Source organism: Cervus elaphus, chromosome 3 (assembly GCF_910594005.1).
Source record: "Cervus elaphus chromosome 3, mCerEla1.1, whole genome shotgun sequence".
Classification (NCBI taxonomy): Eukaryota; Metazoa; Chordata; class Mammalia; order Artiodactyla; family Cervidae; genus Cervus; species Cervus elaphus.
This window is the reverse complement of record NC_057817.1, coordinates 55,429,101-55,435,903: the sequence shown is the minus strand read 5'-3', so window position 1 is coordinate 55,435,903 and position 6,803 is coordinate 55,429,101. Positions and strand designations below refer to the sequence as shown.

Here is a 6,803-nt window from a genome sequence, read left to right as displayed (position 1 = left end):
ATTGCATCCATATCTTGGCAGTTGTAAATAATGTTCCATAAATATTGGCATACAAGTATCTTTTCAAATTAGTGTTTTTATTTTCTTCAGATAAATACCCAGGAGTGGAACTGCTGGATTATATGACAGTTCTATTTTTAGTCTTTTGAGGAACCACAAAACCATTTTCCAGAGTGGTAGCACCAGTTCACATTCTCAGCAGCAATGTACTAAGGTTCCATTTTGTCCTCGTTCTCCCAACATTTATTTATGGTCTTTTTGATGATAGCCATTCTGACCCAGGTGTGAGGTAATATCTCATGGTGGATGTACCTGGATGGTATCACGCTAAGTGAAATAAGTCAGCCACAGAAAGACAAACACTGTATGCTATCATTTTCTTAAGAAATCTATAAAATGAAAGAAACGAATATAACAAAACAGAAACAGGCTTACACAGTTAAAGAACAAACTCGTGGTTACCAGGGGGAAGAGAAGAGAGCAGGGGGCAAGATATGAGTGTATGTGAGCGGGATAATGCTCCGTTTTTTTCACTTCTTGGGGTTTCTCTTTCTCTCATACATGGTAAGTCAAGGGTAGGAATAACGTTACCTTTAATGTTTTTATTTTAACACACTTGGAAGAAATACCATAAAGTTATTAATGTCTGGATGTCATTCTTCCTTAATTTCTTGAGCCACTTTAAGTGTCACATGTTTTTTACATTCCTTGGATACAATTCTTACATCATCATTTAGCCTCATATCTCCTTTCACTCAGTCATGTTTCTTGGAGTCTTAAATACTTCTCTACTTAAGTCTTACATACTAAGGTCATTGATACCCAAATTAACCACCTTGGAGCATGCCACAATTCATGATAAAATTAGTAACTTTTCGGTCATCTCAACAAGGATTGACTGAATGAAAATTTTTGTGAATGTGGTAAATCTGATGGAATTTTTACCTTTAACCTTAAATACTAAAGCTAGTCATTGAATAATGAATATGATCTTGACCCACCAATTGTTCTTGTTTACTGTCTTAGAGATGTTTAATAACCTCTGTTCTCTATAGGTATATTCGCCCTTCACATTGTATGATAATATGTTATACAAGTCAGTTTTATTGCATATAATTAGCGTCTTTGATTCATTAGTCCCAAGGGTAACTTTTCTTTGTGTAGTTTTGCTTCTTTTACCTTCTCAGTGAATCCCTTGAGTATGTAAGTAAGTAAATAAACGATTAAAGAAAGCGTATTCATTTAGTGTGTGAAATTAACTATAAGACATCTCCCTACTTGGAGGATATGCCAACACTTTTGTCAAAAGTGCCTGGATTTTTTCTATTTCTACATGTAAGGAATATAAGAATGTATTATACTAATAATATGTATTATATCATTTGGACATATTCACAGTAAATTCTAGAGAATTTATCTTATTTTGGCTAAAATCAAATAAAGTAGCTTCTACTACCCAAATCCAGAATGTTGGCCTCAGTTTACATTTTCATACAAGAGAGAGGTGGGAGGGGAAAATTTACAGAAACACAGAATACATTCCACCTTTTGGCATTGAGTTGCAACTTAAAAGCTATTTTTCTTTTCATTTCTTGCTGAAACAATATTGTCTAGACTTTGAGTACATTGATAATCCATTTTTTATCCCTTTTCACATCTTAGGCAAAAATACAGGACAATGCAGGAACTAAGGTAAGTGCTTTAGAGTTTGGATCTTTTGTTTTTAACTGTGAATTAAGGTAATTTTCTGGAAATCAAAGGCAGATATTTATAAGCAGTTTGATTTTTTTCTTTCTGGATAATTGTTTTTCATCTTTTTTGTATAGAAATACAACATATAAAGGGTGTCTGTTCATAAGATGATTTAAATCTGTCCATTGGGGTTTTTATTAACTGCATAAACTTAACAATGAAAAAGTTGAGAAAAGAAGACTAATAAAATGATCTCAAAAAAGAGACATCCTCACTCTATAATCAAAATTTGGCCACTTTTTAGTTATCAATTTCTTTCACACAATTATATCCTCTTAAAAAGACATACATCTATTCATTAATTAAAAATAGAAGTTATTAAGATGCTTATTACATGAGAATATATGTGAAAAAGAACAGATTATTTTCATTTAGCAGACAAGAATACTAAGCAGCATTTGACACAGAAGATATCATTAATTACTCTAAATCTTTCCTCATTTAATTCTGGAAATCATTGTGATATTCACACAAACACTCTGGACTAGATCAAATTTTATCTTTTTAAATCACCCTAAGAGTAAACTATTAAGGAAGCAACACATAATTGTACTATTCAGGCTTAAATTCCGACATAGAAACTAAGGAAAGGAAATGAAACATAGAATGGTAAGACATTTTAGATACAATATACGATAGATTTTAAAAGAAAGCTGACTATTTGAACATGTTGAGAAAAAGAATCGTTACCATCAATTGAAAGTTTTACAGTAATTTTGTCTGTTAGGAATCATGTAAGTGGTAAACTTCGTATGGAAGTAGTACATCTCATCTACAAGGAGGCTAAGAAGACATGTGGAAGATGAAGAAAAACTGGTATATGTCTTAAAAGCAATGTAGCTAATTTCTAAAATGTGTTTAGAGATTTGAAAACCTTTACTGGAAATATGGTTGCAAGAGTTTGAACCTTTTTGAATTTATAGAATTATTTCTCCCTTTTATTTATTGTTTATATTCTAGTTTTATTTGTAAAAGTTGTCAACTGTCATAATTGTATCCTTGGGTAAAATCTTGCTAAATAGATTCTTTTCTTGATTTTGCTGAGAATTTTAGCTTTATGTAAAGATTAGTCAAGTTATCCATAAATTCTCTTTTAGATCTAAGATACTGTGACTATTTTCTATGATTTTTAAGTCCAATCTGTAATTTTCTGGTTTACCACCCAACTGACATTGATATTCAATTATGTTTTATTGTTGCCCTTCTTGAAGCAGTATTATCTATTGTAGTCAGTCTTAAAAATAATGTGTCATTTGCCCTTTGTTTAAAAAAAAACTATATATGCCCTCTTCATATATAATTTCCATAGATTTTAAGTAAATTCACAAACACTCTAAATTTATTCATGTATTTAAGACTAAGACCTTGTAGTGGATATTCATTATGATAAAGTTGAAAGGAGCAAAGGTGTTGAATGTAAAAGGCTTTGGGTTCAACATCCCACTGAATTACTAACACAGTACATCTTCATTGGCTGTGAACTTTAAACTTTGTAGAAATATAAATGCTTAGATCTCACCCAAGGGATTCAGATGGATTTTATCTGTTGTGTCTTAAATATTTATATTCATTAAAGGTTCAACATATTTCTATTAAAAAGCTGAGATTTAGATATATACCTCAGAAAAAATCTTTAATCTAAGCCTCATTTTTTTTCTCTAAAAAGAGGGATGGTAATACTCTACTCATAGAGGGTTTTGCAGATATTAACAAGAAAATTTATGTACATCCCCAAACATGGTGCTTAGCATATTGTTGGCATCAATTTAATGTTAGCTTCTCTCTCATCTTCTTTGTTTTTTTCTTATTGACTCTCACAGCCAATCCTATTTTTTTTTCCAGATCTTTTTGTCTGTGTTTGATAAAACTCCTATGAGATAAACGAAGAACCACTCAGTGCAAACAGAGTTCATTCTTTTGGGTCTGACAGGTGACCCTGTGTTGCAGACTGTAGTTTTTCTCTTTCTGTTTTTCACCTGTGTGTTCAGTGTGACAGGAAACTTAACCATCATCCTGCTCACTCTGCTAGATTCCCACCTTAACACACTGATGTATTTCTTTCTACGGAATTTCTCCTTTTTAGAAATTTCATTCACACAGTTTGCATTCCAAGGTTCTTGGTGAGCCTTGTCACAAAGGACAGAACTATTTCCTATATGAATTGTATGACTCAGTTATTTCTTTTTTATTTTTCTGGGAGTCACTGAATTTTACCTTCTGGCTGCTATGTCCTATGACCGTTATGTGGCCATATGTAAACCCCTCCGTTACACCACTCTAATGAGCAATAGAGTTTGCCACCAACTTGTACTCAGCTCTCGGGTAACTGTGTTCCTGATGATCTTTCCTCCAGTGATCTTAGGGCTCAAGTTGGAATTCTGTGATTCCAATGTCTTGATCATTTTATCTGTGATTCTTCTCCCATCCTACAGATCTCTTGTTCAGATACACATTTTCTAGAGCTGACGTCCTTTTTCTTGGCTGTGGTGACACTGATGTCCACACTGATGTTAGTGATTCTCTCCTATGCTTATATCATCAAGACAATTCTCAAATTCCCTTCTGTCCAACAAAGGAGGAAAGCCATTTCTACCTGTTCTTCCCACATGATTGTAGTTTCCATTTCTTATGGAAGCTGCATCTTCATGTACATAAAAGCATCAGCCAATGACAGAGTGGCCTTAAACAAAGAAGTAGCTGTGCTCAATACCTCAGCTGCCCCTTTGCTGAATCCCTTCATTTAAACCCTAAGGAACCAGCAAGTGAAACAAGCCTTTAAAGATACGGTCCAGAAAGTCTGGTTTACTTCAAACAAATGAGGAAATTCTAAAATGCATAAAGGAAAAAATGTTTTCCTTTTAATCTTGGTCTAGTTTGTCTTATTCTGTGTATATTTTTAGATTATATAGCAATTTCTGCCAATTTAGGGCCTCCTTCCAAGCTCATTTCCTGCTAGACTTTCTGCTCTACAAACCTGTTCCTTTATGATTTCAGGAATGCAGTATTTTAAATGTGATATTTTCCACAGATAACATTGTAAGAAACAAATGTTTTCAATATGGCTTTCTATGAGCTATGTGTTAGATAACTTTTCAGAACTTGGCATGTGAATAAAATGTGTGGAGCTGTAGTTATAGTTTTAGAACAAAACTGACTACTTGAAAGAAATGATGAAATCAATTATTTAGTTAAAAAATAGTTCAATTATAATAGATATAGCATTATGCTCCTGAGAATATTGTTTCATAAGTGTCATAATTTTTAATGTGTGAACAGATTGTACAAATTATAAAGTAAGATATAATTTATAATTATTTTACAAAATATGTTTTCACACAGTAAGATAATACATTTTGATTATTCTTTATGTGATGAATAAGAAAAATATCAGTCAAATTTTGTATGACCCCAAATGAAAATATTTTTAATTACACTGCTAAATTTTGAATTTCTGAGAGATTGTCTACCTATACCTGTGAGTTGAATTATAATGTAAGAATTTACTGCACTGTCTTACTTTAAAACCTGAAGTACAGTCTATGTCTTCCACAGAATTTTCCTGCTTGAATAAAGCTGCTTTCACTATCTAAAGCATCCCTTATTTGAGTGCAATAATTATTATTCCATACAATGCCAAATTGCCGTTTACTATTCTATTCTAGTTTCTATTTCCAACTGAGCCTTTGGTACTGTTACTGGTCATGCTACTGATACAAACTAAATCTCAGAAAGGTCAGTGGAGTCTTTTCTTTCTGCTAATCAAGTTGATTTTAATGTATAGTACTGCTATACTTTGAACAAAAGAAATGTGGCAAAGAAAATGTAGTATAAATTCCCTAAGATAAAAAGTGATGTTTGCAATTTATTGAAGCAAAAATCAAATGAATTCTAGAGATCAAATTTACAGAGTCTGCAAGAGATAAGCTATTGAATCTTCTCTAAAATCCAGGAGAAGATTGGCTCCATGCAACATGTATAACTACATGCCTTTTGAGTTCTCTTTCTTTCTTCTACAGTGCAATTACCTAGATTTTTCTTTGGAATTTGAATTGGTTTATAGGAGTATCTGAGAATAAGCAAAAATATTTCTCAGTGTTCCAATATGGTGGAGAAGTGGATGGACATGCAGTGCATCTCCCTCCATGGATGCATCAGAAGTACATCCACAGATGGAACAATTCTCTCAGAACACTGGCTGAACATTACCAGAAGACCTTGGTCATTGGAAAGGACTATATGGATCCAAGCATAAGTAGGTAGAATGAAATACAGAAGGTAGAAGGAAAAGGAGGGAAAGAAGGACTAGGCCTGCACCCTGGTGTGGGGAGCTGAACAGGAGAAAGATTCCCACATCTGAGGAAGGCCCCTCACTGTTGGGGAATTTGGTTGAGACAGAAGGGAAGCATTTGAGGTTGTCCGAGGAGGGTGAAGCAGCAGATCTGTGTCAGACTGGACAGAGTGAGAACCACACGACATTGGTGCCACAGCCCTGTATACCCCAGACTGGAACCAGTGTTCACCAGCTCACACGGAGGCTGGGAGCTGGAACAGGAGCATTGCACCTGAATGTTCTTTGCAGCACCATTTACAACAACCCAGACATGGAAGCAATCTAAATATCCTACAACATAGGAATGGATAATGAAGATGTGCTACATATATACAGTGGAATATGATTCATCTATCTAAAGGAACAAAGTGGTGCCCTTAGTAGAATTATGTATAGACCTAGAGACTGTCATACAGAGTGAAGTAAGTCAGAAAGAGAAAAGTAAGTCAGAAAGAGAAAAGTAAGTCAGAAAGAGAAAAACAAATATCATATAATATCACTTACATGTGGCATCTAGAAATATCACACAGATGAACTTATTTACAAAGCAGAAATAGAGGCAGATGTAGAGAGCAACCGTATGGCTCCCATGGGAGGAAAGAGCACTGGGATGAATTGAGAGATTGGGATTAACATATATACACATTATGCATAAAACATAACTAATGAGAACCCACTGTATAGCACAGAGACCTCTACTTAACACACTGTGGTGAGCTGA

General features: G+C 33.9%; 1 pseudogene; it reads left to right on the top strand.

The window, feature by feature from the left end:
• Positions 1–516: 516 nt before the first annotated feature.
• Positions 517–4,571, top strand: LOC122679041 (annotated as a pseudogene).
• The last annotated feature ends 2,232 nt before the right edge of the window (positions 4,572–6,803 follow it).